The sequence below is a fragment of the Trichosurus vulpecula genome, chromosome X, assembly GCF_011100635.1.
Source record: "Trichosurus vulpecula isolate mTriVul1 chromosome X, mTriVul1.pri, whole genome shotgun sequence".
Classification (NCBI taxonomy): domain Eukaryota; kingdom Metazoa; phylum Chordata; class Mammalia; order Diprotodontia; family Phalangeridae; genus Trichosurus; species Trichosurus vulpecula.
In genome coordinates this window covers 35,912,808-35,937,288 of record NC_050582.1, presented here as the reverse complement: position 1 = coordinate 35,937,288, position 24,481 = coordinate 35,912,808, and the positions used below count along the sequence as shown (strand labels likewise).

The 24,481-nt window shown below is 39.5% G+C and overlaps 1 pseudogene; it reads right to left on the bottom strand.

Annotated features, from left to right (window-relative positions):
* Positions 1–9,499: 9,499 nt before the first annotated feature.
* Positions 9,500–19,089, bottom strand: LOC118832501 (annotated as a pseudogene).
* Between the last annotated feature and the right edge of the window lie 5,392 nt (positions 19,090–24,481).

The following is a 24,481-nucleotide window of genomic DNA, read 5'->3' as shown; positions in this document are numbered from 1 at the left end:
CTTTCCTTTCACCGGGTGCACGGACTACAAATTGCCCCTAACTCCTCATTCTCCCACGTGTCACATATCTAATAAGTTGCCAGATCTTGCTTCCACCTCTGTGACAACTCTTGCATCCATCCTGTTCTTTGTATTCACATGACCACTACTGTAGTTCAAGCCCTCATCACCTCTCCTGGACTTATGCAGTAGCCTTCTAATTGATCTCCTTGTCTCAAATCTATTCCTCCCAACTCCAGTCTATCCTCCACATAGTTGCTAAAGCGACTTTATTAAAGCACTGGTCTAACCACATCACTCCTCTACTCAATAAACTTACTATGATTCCTTATTGCTTTCAGGATCATATACAAATTCCTTTAATTAGCTTTTAATGCTCTTCAACATCTGGTCCTTTCTTAACTTCCCAGCCTTATTATACATTCTTCCCTTTCCCATGCCCTATGGCCTAGTCAGACAAGATTTTATTAATTGCTTACTAAGTTTCAGGCACTGTTCTAAATGTTAGGGAGACAAAGAAAGACAAAAACATAATACCTGCCCTCAAGGAACTTAACCCTGTGATGGGGAAGACAGCATGCAAAACATTATGCATAAAATTTATCTATCGTGTAAATGGAAGGTAATCTCAGAGGGGAGGTAGAGGCAGGAAAAGACCTCTTTTACAAGTGGGACTTTTGAGCATTGGTCACTGCAGACCTGTTTGTTGGTCACAGTTTTTAAGTTTTTAGTTATTTTTCTTTACATTATTGTATAAATCAGTCTCCTGCCTTTGCTCACTTTGCTCTGCATCACTTCTTACAAATCATCTCAGGTTTCTCTGAAATGACTACATTATTTTAATCACATCCATTAATGTTGGAATGCACTTTCATGGTATTTATGGGCCATAATTTGTTCAGCTGGCAGTGTGATGGTGCATACCTGTCGTCCATACTACTTGGGAAGCTAAGGCCTGAATTCAGTTGTTCTGAGCTACACTAGGGTTAAAGCTAATCAAGTATCTGATATAAGTCTCACACCAATATGAGGAGCCCTGGGAGCTGGAGGATGAATTGAGACAGGACACCAGGCTGCCTAAGGAAGGGCAAACAAACTAGCTCTGGTCAGAAATGAAACCAGTCAGAACTTTCATGTCGATCAGTAGTGAGGTCAATCTACAGCATTTCCAGCTTGGGTGAGATAGGGGGACCCAGTCTCAAAAAGATGGTTTCACCATTCCCTAATTGATGGGTACCATCCTAGGTTCCATTTCTTTGCCTTAGTAAAAAGAATGCTATAAAGATTTTTGAGCAAATGAACCTCTCCTTCTTTCTTTGATCTCTTTGGTATATAGGCCTAGTAATGGCATTATTGAGTCAAAAGACAGGCACAATTTATTGAGTTTTGGGGCCTAGTTTCAAATTGCTTTTCTGTATGGTTGAACCAATTCACAACCTTGCAAACCATGCATTAGTATGTCTACTTGCATATATCCTCCCCACCCCTCCCCCTACCAGTGATTTGGCCTGTTCTTTTGTTTATTCATGTTTCCAAGGTTAGTTTTCAGATTGCTTGGGTCAGACTCTGCTCCCTCCCATACTCTGGGGTGTTATAAGAAGGCCCTGTTTGGTTTAAGCTGGAATGAGTAAGAGCAGGTCCAGCCTTCTACATGAATTCCTGGGGTCTGGCTGAGTCTCCTGGTGGTACTTCTTAGGTTAAGACCTTGGAGCCTTGCCTAATTCTTTCTTGCATAGTCTCAAACCTGCAGTTGATTCTATCCATGCTGTGACTTAGTACTTAGCACAGTGCCTGGCACATATAGGAGCTTAGTAAATGTTTATTGGATTGGATCAGTCAGATAATGTTGATTGTGCTGGGAGGAGGCCTACTGCAAAGCTCCTTGTGTTCTGCTTCCTTGGTGCTGTCCTGGCCCTTTTGCCTTCTGGGTCCTAATCGAGGCTCCTCCTGGGCTCTCCTTCCTGGGTGCTACTCTGGATCTATCTCTTCCTGTGAGTTGGGTGTGCTCCCCCGCCTTGTCCCCTCTCCCCTCCCCCCAGCACAGCCTGCGAACCCACCTGGCCCCATCTCCTGTTCTGCTTTTCTGCAGCTTATTGCTTTTCCTGCTCCCTCCATTGTTTTGTTTACACTCAGAGTTTCCATAGGATTCTGACAGTCTTTTTGTACAGTCTGGATATAACTGCATGAAAGGAGAGGTTGGTGTAAGACATTTATTAGGCTTTTTACTGCAGTAGTTTTCAAACTATTTTCTCTCTGGCCTATCTCTATCCATTCCACTCAGTTTCTGAGATGATTTTCCTAAAGTGTTGGCCTAGCCATGTGTCATCCCCCTACTCCCTTGCTCAGTGAAACTCCAGTGGCTCCCTTTGGCCTCCAGTACCTTTTTGGCATCTTAACCTGACCCTCTCCTACCTTTCCACACCTCACTTCCTTCCATGCACTCTCTGATTCATTTACCCTGGCCTATTTGCAGATCCTCAGAAACAGCACCCCATTTCTCATCTCTGTGTCTTTGCACTGACTGTCCATCCATTCACTTTTGCTTTTTCAGCATCCTTCAAGACTCTATTGAAATCTCACCTTGTACAAGAGGCCTTTCTAGATCCTCCCCTATCCCTCAGCTGCTAATGCCTTATTCTCTCTGACTAAATTCAGCTTTTTATACATGTCTTGTATGTATGTGGTTTGCATGCTGTCACCTTCCCCCCCCCCCCCCCCCCCCCGCATTAGAATGTCGGCTCCTTGAAGGAAAGATATTATATTTGCCTTAAGAAAGTCCAGTGCTTAGCATAGTGCCTGACAAATAGTAGGCATTTAATAAATGCTTTTAAGCTGACTTCTTCAGCCTCCACTAGTGCCTGTACTCCCTGTGCTCCCATAAATCTTCCAGAGGAGATGCAGCCAATTTTTGGAGGCCTTCTCCTAGGTCTTTGAATATTTCATGGGTACCAGTGAAGTCCTTGCATTTTCTTTTTGTTTTCTCTCACTTTCACAAGACTGGCTTAGTTCCTTTTCTGATCCTACATTTTCTGCATAACTTCTTTTGCACCTCTTTCCTATGTTAAGGTCATCAATGTTAGTATGCTACAACCAGTGCCTGTTGGGTGACCTACAATGTTGATTTTTCTGAGATTGTGCTATTCCATGATTCATAGGCTATAAAGGGCATGAAATCTGTGGAACAAAATGAGTCATATACCCTATAAATAATGTAATCATTTTTTGAAAGGCTAAAATACACCTAATATTAAAACTGTACTAGTCTCAACAATATTTCTTTGACAAATCTGAAGATAACTTTAGTGCTTTGCAAAATTTAGCATGATATATATATATATACATATATATATGTACATATATATATATATATGTATGTATAGTTAGCTGCTGTTGTTGTTCAGCACCTCAAAGTTACCTATGTATTCAGTAGTCCACAAACCAGTGAGATGTGATACTGTCTGCAACATTTTCTGATACTATGGTATATGAGATGAGAGTTTATAGGCTAACCAATGAAATTAACATAGACCTTTGCATAAGTAAGAAATATTTATTAAATGCTAATGGAAGACCTTGGGGTAAGTATCCCAGATTTGGATCTGTGATTTAATCCCAGTGAGGAACTCACTGTAAATTCCCTTCATTAGTACAAATTGGCACCTAATTTATTATATAAAGCCTGAGAGAGCAGTCTGAAACAATGAGGGCTTAAGTGACTGGCCCAAAGTTACACATCTAGTAAGTGCTGGAGTCAAGACTTGAGCCCAGAACTGCCTGAAACTTAGTCCACTGTGCTACACTGCCTCTCCATCTCTGGAGAGTGTCAACATATTGATGATTGTTTAGGATAGCATATTATGAAAAAACCTAAAAAATATGCCCAGATCCCTCGCATAATTAAAAACTTTCAGGGGGGTGGTCAGAAGGGAGGGAAGAAGTAGCAAGTGGAAAACGGGAAGATAAGGGAGGGGAATCAAGAGGAAGGGTAAACTGAGGAAGGCGGAGGTCAAAAGCAAAACTTTGTTGAGGAGTGAAAGGGGAAAGGGAGAAATAAAAGCATAAACAGGGGGGAACAGAATGCAGAAAAAGGCACAGATAGTAATCATAACTGTGAATGTGAATTGGATGAATTCTCCCATAAAACAGAAATGGTTAGCAGAATGGATTAAAAAATATAATCCTACAATATGCTGTTTACAAGAAACACATTTGAAACAAGGGGATACACACAGGGTAAAGGTAAAAGGCTGGAATAGGATATATTGTGCTTCAGCTAAAGTAAAGAAAAGCAAGGGTAGCAATCCTAATCTCAGACAAAGCAAAAGCAAAGATAGATCTAACTAAAAGAGATAAGAAAGGACACTGCAACCTGGTAAAAGGAACCATAAACAATGAAGCAATATCATTGTTTAACATATATGCACCAAGTGGTATAGCATGCAAATTCTTAGAGCAGAGGTTAAGGGAGTTACAGGAAGAAATAGACAGCAAAACCATAATAATGGGAGACCTCAACCTCCCCCTCTCTGAACTTGATAAACCTAACCTCAAAATAAACAAGAAAGAAGTTAAGGAGGTGAACAGAATTTTAGAAAAGGCAGATATGATAGACCTCTGGAGAAAACTGAATGGGGATAAAAAGGAATATACTATTTTCTCAGCAGTACATGGCACATACTCAAAAACTGACCGTGTACTAGGGCATAAAAACCTCACAATCCAGTGCAGAAAGGCAGAAGTAGTCAAAGAATCCTTTTCAGATCATGATGCAATAAAAATTATTTGTAATAAACAACCAAGGAAAAATAACCTAAAAGTTAATTGGAAACTAAATAATCTAATTCTAAAGAATGAGTGGGCCAAAGAACAAATCATAGAAATAATTAATAACTTCATTCAAGAGAATGACAGTAATGAGACAACATACCAAAACTTATGGGACGCAGCAAAAGCAGTTCTTAGGGGAAGTTTTATATCTCTAAATGCTTACATGAATAAAATAGAGGAAAAGGAGATCAATGAATTGGGCACACATCTGAAAAAGCTAGAAAAAGAACAAATTGAAAATTAAATACTAAATTATAAATACTGAAAATCAAAGGAGAGATTAATAAAATTGAAATCAAGAAAACTATTGAATTAATAAATAAAACAAAGAGCTGGTTTTATGAAAAAAAAAATAAAAAAGATAAACCTTTGGTCAATTTGATTAAAAAAAGAAAGAAGAAAATCAAATTACCAGTATCAAAAATGAAAAGGGTGAATTCACCTCCAATGAAGAGGAAATCAAAACAATAATTAGGAATTATCGGGCCCAATTGTATGCCCATAAATTTGACAACCTTAGGGATATGGATGAATATCTACAAAAATATAAATTGCCCAGGTTAACAGAAGAGGAAGTAAAATTCCTCAATAACCCCATCTCAGAAAAAGAAATTGAGCAAGCCATAAATGAACTGCTAGGAAAAAATCTCTAGGGCCCGATGATTTTACTTGTGAATTTTATCAAACACTTAAAAAACAATTAATTCCTACCCTTTATAGAATATTTGGGAAAATAGGTGAAGAAAGAGTCCTACGAAATTCTTTTTATGACACAAATATGGTATTAATACCCAAACCAGGAAGAGTGAAAACAGAGAAAGAAAATTATAGACCAATTTCCCTAATGAATATTGATGCAAAAATTTTAAGTAAATTATTAGCAAAAAGATTGCAGCAACTTATCATGAGAATAATAAACTGTGACCAGGTAGGATTTATTCCAGGAATGCAAGGCTTGTTCAGTATTAGGAAAACTATCAGCATAATTGATCATATCAACAACAAAACTAGCAGAAATGATATGATCATTTCAATAGATGCAGAAAAATCCTTTGACAAAATACAACAACCATTCCAATTAAAAACACTAGAAAGCATAGGAATAAATGGAGCCTTCCTTAAAATTATAAATAGCATCTATACCTAAAACCATCAACAAGCATTATTTGTAATGGAGATAAGCTAGATGCATTCCCAATAAGATCATGGGTGAAAAAATGTCTAGGGTATTAATGAAAAGAAATGCTAGGGAAGGTGGCCTAGCCATACCAGATATTAAAGTGTACTGTAAAGCAGCAGTCATCAAAACTACCTGGTACTGGCTAAGAAACAGAGGTGTGGATCAGTGGAATAGGTTAGGTATGCAAGATGCAGTAGTCAATGATTACAGCAATCTACTCTTTCGTAAAACCAAAGAATCCAGCTTCTGGGATACGAATTCACTATTTCACAAAAACTGCTGGGAAAATTGGAAAATGGTATGGCAGAAACTAGGCATAGACCAATATCCTACACCATATACCAAAGTAAAGTCAAAATGGGTTCATGATTTAGGAATAAAGGCTGATAGTATAAGCAATTTGGGAAAGCAAGGAATAGTTTACCTATCAGATATATGGAAAAGCAAAGAACTCATGACACAACAAGAGATAGAGGGGATTACAAAATGCAAAATGGATTATTTTGATTATGTTAAATTGAAATGTTTTTGTATAAAAAAAGCCAATGCAACAAAGATTAGGAGGGAAGCAGAAAATTGGGAGAAAATCTTTACAACCAGTGTCTTTGATAAAGGTCTAATCTCTAAAATATACAGGGAACTGAGTCAAATTTTTAGGAATACAAGTCATTCCCCAATTGAGAAATGGTCAAAGGATATGAACAGGCAGTTTTCAGAGGAAGAAATTAAAGATATCTATAGGTATATGAAAAAATGCTCGGAATCACCACTAATTAGAGAAATGCAAATCAAAACAACTCTTAGGTACCACATCTTTCCTGTGAGATTGGCTAAAATGACAAAACAGGAAAATGATAAATGCTGGAGAGGATGTGGGAAAATTGGAACATTGTTACATTGCTGGTGGAGTTACGAACTGATCTAGCCATCCTGGAGAGCAATTTGGAACTATGCCCAAAGGGCTTTAAAAATGTTCATACCCTTTGACCGAGCAATGCCACTTCTAGGGTTGTATCCCAAAGAGATCGCACAAGTGGGAAAAGGACCCATATGTATAAAAATATTTATAGTGGCTCTTTTTGTAGTAGCAAAGTATTGGAAATCAAGGGGATGTCCATCAATTGGGGAATGGCTGAACAAGTTGTGGTATATGAAGGTAATGGAATACTATTGTGCTATAAGAAATGGGGATGATACGGACTTCATAATAACATGGAAAAACCTACACGATATAATGCTGAGTGAGTGGAGCAGAACCAGGAGAATATTATACACAACCACAGATATATGGATTCTGTGATGACTAACCCTGATAGACTTCGCTCTTCTCAGCAACACAAGGTGCAAAGAGAACTCCAAAGGACTCATGATGGAGAGAGCTATCTACATCTAGAGAAAGAACTGTGAAGTATGAATGCAGATTGAGGCACACTGTTTGCTCTCCTTTTTTTCCTTTCGTTTTTTTTTCTCTTTTGTTTGTTTTTGTTTTTTTCGGTTTTGTTTCTTCTTTCTCCTGATTCATTCCATTTTTCATAATTCTTCTTTACAACTTGACAATTGTGTAAATAAGTTCAATGCAAAGTTATATGTAGAAGATATATCGGATTCCATGCTGTCTTGGGGAGGGGAGGGGAAGAAAATCTGGAACTCAAAATTATGTGGAACTTGGCGTTGTAAACTAAAAATAAAAAAAAATCTTAATTATAAAAAAAGTTATTATTTAAAAAAATAAATAAATAAAATTGTTGGAAGGCTTTTGAAAAAAAAAAACTTTCACTTCATCCTGCCATCCCCTCAGGCTCCTGTACTAGTTCTCTCTTTTCACAACTGAACTGTAAGGCCAAGCTCTCTATAGTTGCACGCTTTCTTGCCTCCTATATATCTGCTTTTCATCCTTACCACTTAACTGAAATTGCTGTTTTGAGGACGATAATGATTTCTTAATTGTCAAATAACATGGCCACTTCTCAGTGCCCTTTCTTCTTTGCAGTTGTGAAACACCCATTTTATCTGTATGCTCTCTTCTCCATGGATTTTCATGACACCTCTTTGTTATGGTGTGCTTTTCACCTTTGAGAATGGTTCTTCTCAATCTCCTTTGCAAGATCATCCTTTTATACATGAGTATGCCCCGGAGCCCTGGACTGACATTATGGATGGACAGGTAGATGGATCCAGATCTGCATATGACAAAGAGAGTAGATTGGATTACTTTTGGCAAATCATACAGGTTTTGAAAAGCTGCTCACACACATGTGCACATACATACACAGAACATCTTATTTGTAAACATCAGTATTCATACAGTGATGCTGTTTGGCCCTGAATTATGGACCACCACAATTTTCAAGGAATCCAAATTGTGGGTGACCCAAAGGGCAATGATAAAACACATTTTGGGTAGAAGTAGGCTGCAGCATATTGTTGATGATAACTTAGACACAGGAAGTATCATAAAAACCATTACCCAGATGTCACTTGCAGTGATAGGCAGCAAATAGATGTTAGATTGTGCTAATATTCTTTACTCATTTTAGACAGGCAAGCCTCACTTCACACCCAGGAGACCATACATCAAAGACAGATTGTCAGGTAGCATGATGAAGCAAAAAATGTGTGGTATTCATAGAGTATCAAAGTGATGAGCACTGTAGGGTGTTTCTAAAAAAATGTGGGATGCTTGAAATACTTTAAAATATCACTGACTCATTTTTTCTTTTCTCTTTAAGTCTCCCTGTATTTTCCCACAAATTCTCCGATATTACAGTAGATGTGTCATCTCACAGATGTAGGTATTCTTGCCAATCACAGAAATTATTCATTTGTGCCTTCTCATTTTGTGTAACTGTCATCAGTGTCCTTTCATAAGTTTGCCATGAGGAGTCCACTAGTTGTGATAGGGGCCTTCCTTGCTTTTTTTCAGTGTCATAAGAATATAATAGAGTGCATGGACTGTCCAACACTTATCTCTCTCATCATATAAGCAGCTCATATAAATGCATATGTGTGTATATAGATAGATAAATATACACACATTTGTATTGCAAAGGGCCGAAAAAATATCTATTAAAACTAGAAAAATCTTTTCTACAAGTTTGAACTTTCCTGAAAGATGTCCTTCAATTCATACTCCCACCATGGACCAAGGCAAAAGGTTAGTGTGTGAAATATAAGTTAGGGATAAAAAGCCAAAAGGGAGAACAGAATTGGATCACCGAGAAACACTGAAATAGTACAAGTGTTTTCGAGGTTCTTTGAAAATCTCAGTAGGTGTCCCAGATCTACTCTGAGGCTAAGTCACCTGTCATGAACCAAGAGGAAAATACAATTACAAAGGGTCAGGTTACCATTAGTCCTTAAAGGTGGCCTGTTTCCTATTAAACCAGTTTTACTCAGGTGTTCTGACCACAAGGGCTTGCAACCACTTGAGCCTCCCGTCTGCCTGCCCTGGTGGAGGTATGTGGACAGTCCCTCTGATACACGTAGGAAGAACTACTTGAGGTCCATGAAGTGGATGTGCATCATGATGAGGAATTTCTTAGATTTTGAGAAAGGGGCCTGAGACAGCACAATAAAAAGACCTTGTGGTCCAGGTCCACACTAGTCACGACAATGAAGCCAGCCACACCGGTCTCCGAGATGTTCTCCTCAATGCCTTCAGCTGTACTAACACCCTTGAGGTATACACCATGTCTTGCCCTGGGGTATCTGGTACTAGTCTCAGCTGATTGTCTCCCTTTGGGAATGTTACTGGAGAACATGAGTCTGGGATAGTGGGGTCCCCAACCTTGTAGATGTGCACATTGGAGAATTTGACTTTAAAGGCATGGGGATGTAAATAGCCTCAGAAGCCATAGTAATACTCACATTCCTATTCTCCTGACTTGGGGAGTAGAACAGAGAGCACAAAGTGGGGCATGTCACACTTCAGCTTGATGTACAGTCATTCTGGTCTAGTACTACTACCATATCCACCTCAAAAGTGGAAGCAGCATGTACCAGGGCCTGGTAGCCAGAACCTTTGACCCACCCACAGGTGTCAATGACACAGCCAATGACAGAGTTTCTGTGGTTCACCTCATAGTGTTTATTGAAGGTGTCTGCATGGTGTAATGTCATGCAATCTTACTGTAAAGCTTGATGTTGGTACCAGGCATTGTGGAGCCAAAATGGTAGACCAGCAAGTGGGGCCTAGATAGAAAAACCCTCCTCTGCATCAGTGGGTTGTTCAGTGTAAAGGCTCCCACAGTTCCAGGAATGGACACAGAGTCTTGGCCAGTATCCAGCTCCACATAGGTCAGTTACTGGACTAGTTGCACAGCATAATTGAGTAACAAGTGGCACACTGTGGACTTTCCCACATACGTAAGGCCAATTACCATCACTTGAGGACCTCATTCTTCTTCCTCATGTTCTGTTTGCAGTCTCATTTGTTCCAGGGCCATGTGAGTGTTATGATAAAGGAGCATGGGAGTGCCTTTGGAGACAAGCCATCTTAGTGTGTCCACTCAGCTGGACTAGACTGTTGTGCATAGCCAGGGCAAGTGAAGACAGCCACTTTGATGCCTGTATCAAAAGTGAATTTTTTTGTTTCAAGTTACTTCTGTGCCATAGATCTCTGCCACGCCAGCCCATAGTTCCAGCTGGGCTAATTGGGAGATCTCCACCTCAAAATGCAGTTCTGTTTCTGATTCCAACTCGAATTTAGCCAGTGGCTTCTTTTCATCATTGCATTCCTCTGCCTTTTCTTCTGTGTGGGCACTGTTTTGGGAGCTGCACTGAAAACCAGAGCTCTCTCAAGCCTTTCCATGAGGAAGAGGAAGCCAGAAGAGATAGTGCACCCAGCACTTCCTGTTCATATATTTTTGATGACATCCTTATACCACTTCTCCTGTCTAATTCCTTGGTTGCAATGTGTTAAGGCCTACTTGTGTCCCTTCTAAAATACTTTGATGTTTCTGTTTCTCTCCCGTGTACTTAAGGAATTGACATAATCATTCTCCTAGCAATGAATAGATAGCTCAGAACTTCATTTTCATTCAATTTAATGCAACAAGTATTTATTAAGAACTTAGTATGGGCAAAACCTTGCGTCAGGCCCTGGGGATGCACAGGCAAGAACAAGAAATGGTCTCTGCCTTTCAGGAGGTAACACTACCAAAATCAATCTTTCCTTTGATCCAAATTGGCTAGTTTTCAAAACTCTCCCCAAAGATAAATCTGTCCTATAGAACTGTGTGTATGTTTATGTATCATTTTCTTTTTTAAAAGGACTTAAAGGTCATGCATTCATACTAAATTTATAGTAGAATAAGTCTAGAGCTGTACAATACTGACATTCAGGATAAAACTTTATAGGCCCCTGCAGTACAATGTGGTTGCACTTGATTTTATTCCTCCATGGTAGAATGTTAGTTTAAAAGAATAACTTTCAGTGATTGTCTAGAGAACTGAGAGTTCAAGTGACCTGAACAGCCCCACATGGAGAACTTGAACCAAAGACTTCCCAGATCCAACACCCTTCACGTGAAGGAAGAGAAGTCATCCCTTCTAACAAGGGAACAAAGCAATGCATTGGCCATGTCAGAAAATTGTTATTGGATTTCATACTTCTAATCCACCTTATCTCCCCTTCAAGGAGATTATATTCTAGCCAAATTGGACTGTTCTTTATTCATTTCCTACCTCTTGCTACTGTGCGATTCTCCCATCTTTTTCCTGGAATGGACACCACTGTTTCTATCTGCTGAAGTCTTTCCCTTGCTACAAGGACTAATCAATGCACCATGTCCTGCATGAAGAATTCCCTGACCCTCTCTAATAATCCTTATCCAAGTGAGAATAAACTCTACATCCTGAAATAACAAGTTAGCTGTAACGGACGTTACCTCGTAATTTCTTAATATTTTCTTTCAATCTGTCCTCTTCTTCCTATTGAATTTTCAGCTACTGGAGAACAGGGCCTGTGTCCTATCTATCTTTCCTTTTATCCCCTGCATCTACCATAGTATCCTGATTAACTTAATAGCTACTTAATAGCTCAGTGAGCAGCAGCTATTTAGTAAATGTTGGTTGAATTAATGTCACATCCAAACCTCATATTTAACATGTGTAAAACTAGGCTTGTTATCCCCCCCTCAAATTTGCTTCCCTTTCTGACTTCACTACTTCATTCATTGTCCTCATCATTGGCCTAGTCTCATGTTGAAAGTTGCCTCTTCTTTCCTAGGCAGATGCTTGATAGTTTTCACCTTTTTATCTCTTGAATCTGTATTTACTTTTCCATCCCCACTACAACCACCACAGTACAGACCTTCATTACCAGCCACCTTGACTATTATAAAACCCTCTTAAGAAATCCTTTTGTTTTCCTTTTTCTGTCTTTCAATTCATATTTAATGTAAATTCTAAACTAATCTTATGTCCCTGGGTTCCCAGGACCCCTAGATAGAATTGCTATGGGGTCATGCTCTGTTGTATTTCACCATTTTGATGACATCTCTTTGAATTTTGCTGTAGAGGCTTCTAGGAAGAGAAAATTAGAAGACTGTAGTTAGATCATCCGTTTTGTAGCATGTAGGAAGAATTGTCCCTGGCAGGATTGAAGTCTGATTTCTAGGTGCTAGATCTCCTACTGACTCTTTTCGGACTCTGGTAGAATGTGGTAGCAGTGGGACAGCATTCAGAACTGTTGGGATGCTTACTAATGCACCCACCTGACTTCCTTCTAGGTTCTAAGGGGAAGAGACTAAAGAAGAGGCAGCAGTTTGACGCCCTCCTTCCCTGTGTGTCACCCTTGCAGCCAAAGCTGAAAGAATTCATATATGATATCTGCCTTCTGATTATCCTACCTTGCATTGTCTTATATGCTGCATATCTGACAATAAACAAAGTGCAGCAACTTCTAAATCCTTTTTTACTATGAGGCACAAAGTGGGGAGGAGAAGGCATAGAATCCAGGTGATACATGAAAATATCATACCCTGTAGGTAAATGCAAGTTTCCGTAAACAGAAGAACCTATAGGCATAGACCTTAACTTACACACACACACACACACACACACACACACACACACACACACACACACACCTAGATGGAAGAGGTATTGTTGTTCATCCTTTGTTTTTGAAGATGATCAATGATGTTATGGGGTGATGCCTTCCGTTTCTTTGTTTGTTTTTGGAGGGGGGAAGGCAGGGCAATTGGGGTTAAGTGATTTGTCACACAGTTAGTAAGTGTGTCAAGTATCTGAGGGCAGATTTGAACTCCTGGTCCTCCTGACTCCAGGGCTGGTACTCTACTCACTGCACCACCTAGTTGCCCAAATAGGGTGATGTCTTGATTTGCGTGTGATTTGGATTTAAGTAAGGTAGAGTTGCACAAAATCATAAGCCTTACTCTCTCTTCCAGAGTCATCCAAGTTCAGTGGCCAGACAAAAGTCAAGGTGACTGGTGATGGCCTGGGATGTAGTGAATGACTTTGACATCTTTGATGTTTGACCAAGCTCTAAGTGAGGGGTAGGAAACCTGTGGCTTCAAGGCCACATGTGGTCTTCTAGGTCCTCAGGTGAGGCCTTTTGACTGAGTTCAAGTTTTACAGAACAAATCCTTTTATTAAAGGGATTTGTTCTGTGAAGTTTGGATTCAATCAGGTTCACTTTGATATATCCTACATGAGTAGTCTTTATCACTCAGTACAACAAAATTCAACCCTTTCAAATATTGTGAAGGTATTTTCCTCAGATGTCTCTGATAGAAAAATTGGAATGTAATAGTCACTTGACACTCATTGTTAAGTACAGCAGAATAGTCCTCATTTTTGACCTTTGCCATTACCTCCTCAGAGGGTCCTATGATTTCAGATCTAATGGATCTGTGCAGAATTGATGATCAAGTCATTTCCACTGTTCTTGGGATCCAGGAAACTTTTCCTCTGACCTTATTTCCTTTTCTGATTCTGGATCAGAAGGTTTTAGCTTCTGCAGTACTAAGACTACATTTTCTTTACTATCCAATATACGTATGACCATTTAATTCATAATTATAATAGGACATAGGTCCGCTTCTCTGATTATATCCGAGGTTGCTGAATGATGGTGCTCTTGTATCAGACCATCGTGGCCTCTTTTTCCTTGGTCCTTTACCTTTCCAAGGAGAATGGTTTTATCTCACACCCCCGCCTCTGTGGGTTTCTGCCTTCAAATCTGTACCTGTAGTGTGGCTTCCTTGCTTTACTACTGTGACCCAAACTCAAAAAGATGTTTTTGGATTATTCAAGGTTGAAGCCTTTTTTGCAGAAGTACTATGGTCTTCCACCTCTGTATGTGTTCGCCTCAGTTTGGCTAATTGGTAAGTAGTAGATATGTCTGAAGACCAATACTGTGCAGTTATAGCTCAGGTTTGTCTCAGCTCTCTAAGTGTTTGCTCTATTCTAAGTGTATTCATTTTCTTAGCTGCTACTGCTGCCCATCTCTGTATTAATCTCTCTACATGGTCATCTAGTCAACTATAAAGTGAGAAGGCATTTTCACCTCCATCATTTTGCATCTCTAGTTTTTGCAACTATACTTCCTTTGTTCTGTAGTAACAATTCAAAGGGTCTCCCCACAGTGTCCCTCTTTAATATCACTGAAATTCAATTGACCTACTACAAAGACTTAGTCTGACCCTTGGATGAGACCTCTAATGTGATTTTATAAAGGAGCGTTAGGAATCCTTTACTTTTTATAAAATCTTGAGTGTGTGGAGACTTCCTCCAGCAGAATGGGCAGCAAAGAGTAATTTGTTCCAAGACCATGAAGGTGGCTGAAGCTTGCAAGCATTGTGGAACACTTAGAGCCTGGTCAGACATTGAAGATGACAAGGTCATTCACTGCATCCCCAGGTCATTGCCAGTCTTTCTGACTTTTGACTTGCTACTGGACTTTGATGACTCTGGAGGAGAGAGTGAGGGTGCTGACTTTGTGCAACTGTGCCTCACTTAAATCCAGTTCACATGTGAGTCAAGACATCACCCTGTGAAACAAAGGATGAACGGCCGTAACAAGAGTACCTTGTTCTAGGCCATGTAACCTTTAGTCCCTGCATAAATGCAAAAGGTCTTTGTTTAAGGCCCTCTATCACTCTAGCTTTTTAAAAATGATTCTCTTGCCTTCAAAAAGGATGTCTAATTCCCAGCTAATTCAAGCTTCCCGTGATTGTTGTTTTAGAGAACATGTTTCCTGTCTTAAGAAGATCCCTAATGAGGTTATATAGATAGAACAGGAGGTTTGGTCTAAGCCTTCCCTCATGAGATGCATCATTTTTAGATTGAAATATTACTACCATTTTCTCTGTGGAAATGCTTTCTTGACTGAGGTAAATTCCCACCTTTCTAAACAACTCTTGCTCCTCTGGTCTCCAGATTAGCTCCCAAGTTATCTCTTGGCAGTGTGTCAGTAATGTTTGACTCATCAAATGGGTCACATAATTCACAGAACAATTCTTGAGTGACCTCATATTGCTTGATGCTAATTCACATTGCTCTTTAATTCTCCAAGTATTTTAGATTCTTTTAGAATGTTTTAGTAAGCTCTTTAGTCTTGTACTCTGCATCTACTTCTCATGTGTCTAGCCTTCTATAGTTTTCAGTATCTATAACATGGCCGTACAATTCAATCACTTCAGGACCTATCTTATTAAGAGATTGCACCTCCTCATCTCTGTCTCCTGGATTCCCTGACTTCTTTTAAGTCTCAAATAAAGTTCCATCTTCTACAGGAAGCCTTTCCCAACCCCTTTTAAATCTAGTACCTTCCTTATATTGATGATTTTTTGTCCTGTATATAGTTTGTTTGTACATGGTTATTTGCTTGTTGTTACCAGCATTAGATTGTGAACTGTTTGAGGGCAAGGACTATTTTTTGCCTGTTTTTGTATCTGCAGCACATAGCACAGTGCTTGGCATTTAGGAGATGATTAATTTTTTTTCCAAAAAAAGAAGTTATTTTTATTCATGTAACTGCAAATAGGAAATGGGAATGTGAGTCCCATGATAGTCTGGATCATCATCATCTGCATATTAGACATTTCTATCCTACCCTGCTTCTTCCACTTATTTTTTAATGTATTTATTTATTAATTTATTTTTCAACATTTGCTTTTATAAGATTTTGAGTTCTAAATTTTCCCCTCTCCCCTCCCCCATCCTCAAGATGGCAATCTGATATATGCTATACATGTGAAATCATATTAAACATATTTCTACATTAGTCATATTGTAAAGAAGAATTAGTACTGGAGGGAATAACCATGAGAAAGAAAAAAAAAACAACACCGAAAAAGAGAAAATAGTATGCTTCTACCTGCATTCAGACTCCATAGTTCTTTCTCTGGGTGTGGATAGCATTTTCCATCTTTAGTCTTTTGGAATTGTCTTAGATCATTGCATTGCTGGGAGGAGCTGAGTCTATCAAAGTTGCTGTTACCGTGTACAATGTTCTGGTTCTGCTGACTTCACTCAGCATCAGCTCATATAAGTCTTTCCAGGTTTTTCTGAAGTCCACCTTCTCACCATTTCTAATGGAACAATAGCATTCCATTACATCCATATGCCACAACTTGTTCAGTCATTCCCCAATTGATGGACATCTTCTCAATTTCCAGTTCTTGGCCACCATGAAAAGAAATGCTATAAATATTTTTGTACATGTTGGTCCTTTTCCCTGTTTTATGGTCTCTTTGGGATACAGCCCTAGAAGTGGTGTTCCTGGGTCAAAGTATATGCACAGTTTTATAGCCCTTTGGGCATTGTTCCAGATTGCTCTCCAGCATGGTTGGATCAGTTCACAGCTCTACCAACAATGCATTAGTATTCTAATTTCCCCACATCTTCTCTAACATTGATCATTTTCCTGTTTTGTCATGTTAGCCAATCTAATAGCTGTGATGTGTTACCTCAGAGTTGTTTTGATTTGCATTTCTCTAATCAATAGTGATTTAGAGCATTTTTTTCATATCACTATAAATACCTTAAATTTCTTCCTCTGAAAACTGCCTGCTCATATCGTTTGACCATTTAACAATTGGGGAGTGATATGTATTCTTACAAATTTGACTCAATTCTCTATATATTTTAGAAATAAGGCCTTTATCAGAGACACTGGCTATAAAGATTGTTTCCCAGAATCCTGCTTTCCTTCTAATCTTGGTTGCATTGGCTTTATTTGTGCAAAAACCTTTTTTAATTTAATGAAATCCAAATTATCCATTTTGCATTTCATAATGTTTTCTATCTCTTGTTTGGTTATAAATTCTTTCATTTTCCATAGATCTGACAGGGAAACTATTCCTTGTTCTCCTAGTTTGCTTATAGTATCACTCTTTATGTCTAAATCATGTACCCATTTTCACCTTACCTTGGCATACAGTGTAAGATGGTTGTCTGTGCCTAGTTTACACCATACTGTTTTCCAGTTTTCCCAGCAGTTTTTGTCAAATACTGAGTTCTTATCCCAGAAGCTGAAGTCTTTGGGTATATGAAACAATAGATTACTGTAATAGTTGACTACTCTGTCTTGTGTACCTAACCTATTCCACTGATCCACCTTAGTAGATACTTAATGAAGGTTTATTGACTGACTGACTGGATATAGATAGAGTCATAAAGAAAGATAATCTCTGCCCTCAAGAAGCTTATATTCCAGTGGAGGAAGACAACACCCAAAAAGTAGCTGAAAAGGAACAGGGGTTGATATCCGTGCAGCAGACATGTTGGCAAAGTAAGAGAGTCAGAAGCAGAGCTGGGAAGGGAATGAAGCATGGTCATCCTGGGCACATACCCAAAAAGAGGCCTCAGGAGGAACTCACCAATGCCAAGAAGGGGCTGGAGAGGCAGAGTGACATTCCAAGGTGAAGTTAGGTTAGACAGTAACTGAAGCATGGTGGCAAAGTCTTGTGAGTTAGAAAAAGGTCTGGGAGGGGAAAGAAGACTAAATAAAATGAAATTTCCAAAGTGAAGAGGTGAAAAATCTCATTGTGGCCAAATGAAAAGAAAAGTAGTATGAAATAAGAAAGATCTCAGAATTTTAACTGTCGCAATGGGGAAAAAATCAGTGATTAAGCACAAAAATGGTCAGAATTAAACAACTGAAATATACAAGTTTAAGAAAAGGAAATGAGACAGAATTTCTTCCAGCTAACACCAACAAAAGCTCAAAAATCGAAATCATCACTAAAATTTCTAATCACTAGAAAAGTTTAAAAGGTTCTTTCAAGAAAAATAAAAACCTAATTCTCAATAATAGGAGAGAGCAACAGGAAAAGCAGAGGAACCATTGATAAAGAGATTAATTCCCAAGGATGAGATCTCCACATGAAATGAGGTCAAGGACATAGGTGTCACATGTGTAGCATGACCAAATGCCATAAAGCATGGGGTATCTTACTGGTAAGAGGGATGAGTGGCAGCCCCAGTTCTGTTCTAAAAATCTTACATTTTAAGAGCTTAAAACTGTATTAAGACTTTTGGGACACCCTGTATAAATTATGGCCCTTTGCTTCTAGGTTCTCCTATTTATGGAAGCTTGCCTTTATCTAGGGGTATGATATTAATGCATGTCTTGAATGTGAGATTTCCAAATCAGATCATTTTTCTCTCCTCTCCCCTTTGTGCCTGACATCAGACAAGGATTTGACAGTTCCTGGAATTTTTTATTTCATGGATAGTATGTGTTCACACATGACTATATAAGTGGTGTTGGAATGGGGTTTGGAGAAAGTAAACAACAAAAATGGGCAGTGATCACTTTGATCACATCCAGGGAGATCAGAGCTCAGTCTCTCCTTTTCTTTCTCTTATAACCTAACAGGAAGCAGGATAAGTCCAGTAACTAGCATTCTTGAACTTCTGGGTGCCCCCTCCCAGCTGTACTCCACTGACAGGATACTCCAAGCACTGATAGACACAAAGCAGATGTGGTTCGAGCCAGCTCAAGGCACTTCCTTTATCATGACAGCTTCCTTGTTACCAAAGCCTCCAAAGAGAAATTCAAATTTCTCTACTTGGTATTTTAGGCCCTTGGCAATCAGGATGCCGTCCATTCTGTAGCCACTGAGCTGTGTCCTGAATATACCTTATTTTCCCCCCATGTCTGTACTTTTGTCTACCTTGTTGTGAGCCTTTCTTTGCCTTACTTCCCTGTTAGATTTTTACCCATCCTCTAAAACCCAATGCAAATGTTGCTTCTTCCATTAAAACCTTCTCGGATTTCTGCCAGCCAGCAATGCCACTTGTCTCCTTTAACTTTACAAAGCATTTGTTTTAAATTAATATTGTAGTTATCTGTGTCTGCGTCATATCATTCCACTAGATGTCAGAGACCATGTCTTTGTCATATAAATTAATCAATGAATTCCAAAGACAAAGCCAGAACAAAGGTGGCAGAGACTGAGTCTTGCTATAGTGTAGAAAATTTAGAAGGTACTTCCAGTACTTGTACTACTTTAAGGAATGAAAACAACAATAACATAGCTAATATTTACATAGTTCTTTTAAGTTTTGCAACTCATTTTGCAATATCTCATTTTATAATGACAACATTGACAGGTAGTGCTATTATTACTCCAATTTTAGAGATGAGGAAATGGAAGCAGAGGTTGGGATTTTCTCAGGTCATATAGTCATGAGTTGGAGGCCAAATTTGTGTTCTGGTCTTCCTGACTCCAGGTCTATCCCTCTATCTACTGTATAATCTATAAGGGATTGTGCACAGGTTCCCAAAGTGGGTGATATACTGCCCCCAGGGGGGTGGTAGTAGCCTTGGGTACACTTGAGGGGTACTGAATAAAAATATGGAGGTGGTGGAAGCATAAGGAAAGAAGGGAAAAAAATTTTGGAAAACCATTCATACATGTTTCATCTGTTGTGTAACAGAGTTAAAGTTGTAGTGACTATATTATTTTCCAAAGAAACATACAAAGTATAAGTTGTAACCTATCATTGGTCAAGTTTGCTGACAGGTCTTAACAAGCCAGTGTTGGCAGGCAAGTGTGTCATGTATTGTCAGGAAGACTGGTAAGCATTGATAGGAATGTGTACGAATAATGACTTGTTTACCATACAATAATATATGATTACGTGATGTGATATTGTATCATAAAAATTTCAATGCAGAAAAAAAAAAACCAAATTTACAATAAATTATTAAATTTAAGATGTCATTTAAAAAATTATGTATTTGTGAAATGACACAAATTTAAAAAAACCATTAAAAGGTTACGAAAGTAGATTTCCATGAGGCACTGAGTAATTCATTTTTGAAAAGGGGGCAGTAGGTCAAATAAGTTTGGGAACCTCTGGAGAGTGAAGTAATAGGATACAGCCTAATAACAGGATGGTTAATAACAGCAGCTCTAGCTTTGTCCATTAGGGTTTCTCCAGGGAGGGAGGACAGAAGATTCATGCTATGGTTGGTAAGAACCAAGTTCTGGCCCGGATTATGAATCCAGTTATGGGTTTAAAACCAGCAGCAGTGACTCAGTAGCTCCTGAGTAACTATCTCACATTGCACTCCCCAATGTAGGCTGAGGAAGGCCCAGGTCTCTTTTCCTCCTGGAGGAGGCTGCTGGTCTGCCATTGGTCCCTGACATAGCACAAAGAGTAAGTGCTTTACCAAAGAAACTTTACATAATAGAATGTATCTGTGTTTCTGCCTATTTTTTTGCCATAATAATGAATTTTCATGCGACTGACCAGACTGTGGAGTATGATGTTAATTAATTGTGCATTATGCATGCAACAGTTAGCCAAATTAATCCATTCAGTTTTACCTTTTTAAAGTCATCATAGACCTTTAGGGAGACTTCTCACCTAAAACAGAAAGTGTTACACACACACACACACACAATAATCCAGGCTCATGAATTTCTGCAGGGTGTCTATAAACAAATGTACAGTTATGGGGCTGTCATTTAGTTCTAAAGGTAGTGGGATGGTGTGGAAAAGGGGTAGAATTGAGGTGCAAAGCCTTTCTCTGCTGCTTAGTAGTTGTGTCCCTCAAGAGGGTCAAAATGGGAACAGTTGGGAGAAATTTCAGATGGGCAGGTTTAAGCTTGATACATGGTTAAGTGGATAGCAGTGCTGGGCCTGGAGTCAGGAAGACTCATCTTCATGAGTTCAAATCTGGCCTAAGATACTTACTAGAAGTATGACCCTGGGCAAGTCACTTCACCCTGTTTGCCTCAGTTTCCTCATCTGTAAAATGAGCTCAAGAAGGAAATGGCAAACCACTCTAATATCTCTGCCATGAAAACCCCAAATGGGGTCACAAAGAATCAAACACAACTGAAAAAATTGAACAACAGCAACATGGCTTGACGTAAGGAAGAGTTTCCTCATAATTGGACCTATCTAGAAATACAATGGGCTGCCTCAGCACGTCATGGATTTCAATTTTTAAAAAAGTCTTTAAGAAGAGTCTGGATGACCATGTATCAGCTGCATGGTTATTTGTGTCATAATATTATTATGATTGTAGTTAACATCTATATAGCATTTTAAGGTTCACAAAGCGCTTTACAAATATCAAGTAATTTGATGCTTACACAGCAACCCTGGGAGGTAGGTGCTGTTACTATCCCCATTTTATACATGAGGGAGCTGAGTCAAAGGAAAGTTAAATGACTTGCTCAGGGTCACATAGTATTTGAGATAGGATTTGAATTCAAGTCTTCCTGACTCTATGTCTGATGCTCTGTCTATGGTGCCATCTAGTTGTTTCTTATTCCTCTCTGTACATTATTACCAAAATATAAAGTAGAGTGATGATGTGTGAATGAGGAAGAAATAAAGTGCTAGGAGACTGGCTAAACTGCAATTTCAAATATTTCCATTTTTCTAAATTGTATCTAAAGTGACATTGCGAGATCGCTCTGGCCTGCTCCACTGATAGGGGAATTTCTTAGGCTCTCTTTCTTTTATAATGTCCTCCAGCCCTGAAGGCAAGTCTGGCAGCAAGGTTTGTTAAGAGGCCTTCTGAGATTTCTTTCCTAATCAGAAACAGTTTGGGGAGCAAAAGAGAATGTTAAACAGAATAGGAGAGAATACATTCTTTAGTAATGTAAGGATCTGTAATTTTGTTCCCCTAGGTACTTCCTCTACTGACTCAGATCACAAGTCCTATGAGCCTTAGTAAATGGTTGGAAAGACTTACCGTGACAGAAATATTTACCACCTTGTGCTAACCCTGGTCCTCAGATGGCAGTCCTTCAACAGGTATTTATTAAGCATTTACTCTATGCCATGCACCGGACTAGATGCTGAGGATAGGAATATAACAAATGAAACAATACTTACTTGCAAAGACAATTCGGAAATATGTAAGTATATACAGTATAAATAAAAAGGGCATGTAACAGTTCCCTGAGGAGCTTATCTCAAGAGGAGTCAGATTGTCAGCACCTGGCTAACATAGCCCCTCAAGGCTCTTGAGAGTACCTCTGAGGGTCTGGGGGAAACATTTCTGTGCTCATAAGGCCTCACTAATGTACTTCTCCCTCACAATTATCAGTTGACTGAAAGTCAGCCCCTCACCCTTCAGGTGAAAAAGCAAAACAATAGGGCTTGGTGTTTGTGTTCACAGCACTGCTGTGCTGGTTCCAGGGGTGGGGCTGAGCCCTCCCTCTCTCTAACCTCTTTCCTCTAGGCTAGATAAGGTAACCAGTGCTAGAGCAAAATCAGCATAGGGTTCCAAGGGGAGTGGGATACTCTACCTTCTTCCTTTTCCTTCTATGTTGGACCTACAGAAACAGGCTGGATTTCATCATCTTCTAACTAAGAAGGATAAGAAAATCAAGCTCTCCAACTCAATGATGAAGTTTAGTCTGTCTAGACTTTCCTGGACCAAATGCAACTCTCCCCACAAGGGTTTACACTTTGGGATTGACTAGAAGCTGCCCTTAGATGAGAACAAACACTAATTTAACTTGATGCTTTTGAATTGTCTTTTGGTCCTGAGGGTGGGGTGGAAAGGTATGGGACTGGGGCATTTTGCTGTTTGCCCCTTCTGTTAAATCCAGACTCTCTCAATACCCACACTTGTGATTGTGGTTGTGTGGTTTGTTCTTCATTCTCAAAGAGGACCTTGATATCAGGGAGGTGATGACATGACATGCAATAGACTTTGATTTGAGTGAAGGAGGGCTGTGCAAAGTTACCAGCCTCACTTTCTCCTGCAGAGTCATCTGGGTCCAGTGACCAGATATCCCTCAGGATGACTGATGATGGTCCAGGATGCATTGGGGGACCTTGGCCCTTTTAAGCTAAGGTCTCTTCAGGTTCTCACTTTGAGTGAGGCAACACCCATTCAGTGCATAGTCCTCTTTAAGAAGTGAGTCAAGGGATGGCCTCTTTAATTAAAAAAAAAAAAGAAAAATCAAACTGGGAGGTGAAGACCATCGGAATTGCTGGCCAAAAGAGAAACAGTTCCTATTTACTTCAATTTGAGCCTGGAGGACCCAAGAATAACCATTACATGGTGCTTGGTCAGGGAACTATTGTCAAATCCATGAGATCCAGAGTGAATTGGGTTTAAGGCTTGGTCTTTGAGAAAGAAATCTAGCCAGTAAACCCCAAGTTAACTAGGTAACTTTCAGCCATTAAAATTTACCTTCCTTTGGGCAGAACACTCGGGTAAGGAGAGGAAAGCTAAGCTACCCAACTGGAACTGGCCAGCTGGGTCCCCATTCAGGCAGTTTGGACTGCCTACTTAAAAAGTTGGCTTAATATCATAAAATTCATCTTAGTCCCTGCAACAATCTAGGACAAGCAACATTTTCTCCAGGAATTCCAGAAACATATTGGAATCCCTAAATTCAGTGAAACATCCAGACAAAATCTCTAGGTGTCCCTTTCTAGAAGGTAAACCATACTTTCTCCAGAGGTCCCTATTCTGTAGACAATTCCCTTCTAGATCCAGACAAATTTCTTTAGGAACCCCATACCAAAAGGGCACCAGAAACCTTCCCCAGTTGGTGGCAAGGACAATTCAAATGACATTTCTTACTCGTCCGTCACAGGAACAAGTGGGCTAACTTAAAGAAACACTGTTTCTGTGGACCTGCAGCCCAGAAGGATTTAAGCCAAGCTACGTGGACTCCTGTCATAAATATGGTGAGCATTCTAGATCTGCTTTAAAGTTCCTTATACATAAACGTGTGTGTGTGTGTGTGTGTGTGTGTGTGTGTGTACTTTAAAATGTCTCTCCCTCTCCCTTCCTCTCTCTCTTCTCTCCCCCTCCATCTTCCTCTTCCTCTTTCCCCCTCCCTGTCTCCCTCCTTCCCTTTCCCTCTTCTCTCCCTCTCTCCCCCTACCTCTCCCTCTGTACTCCTCCCTCCCCCTCCATCTCTCTGTCCCTCTCTTCATTCCTCTTGCCCCTCTCCTTTTCTTTCCCTCTCCCTCCCTCCCTCTCTTTCGCTCCCTGTCTCCCTCCCTCTC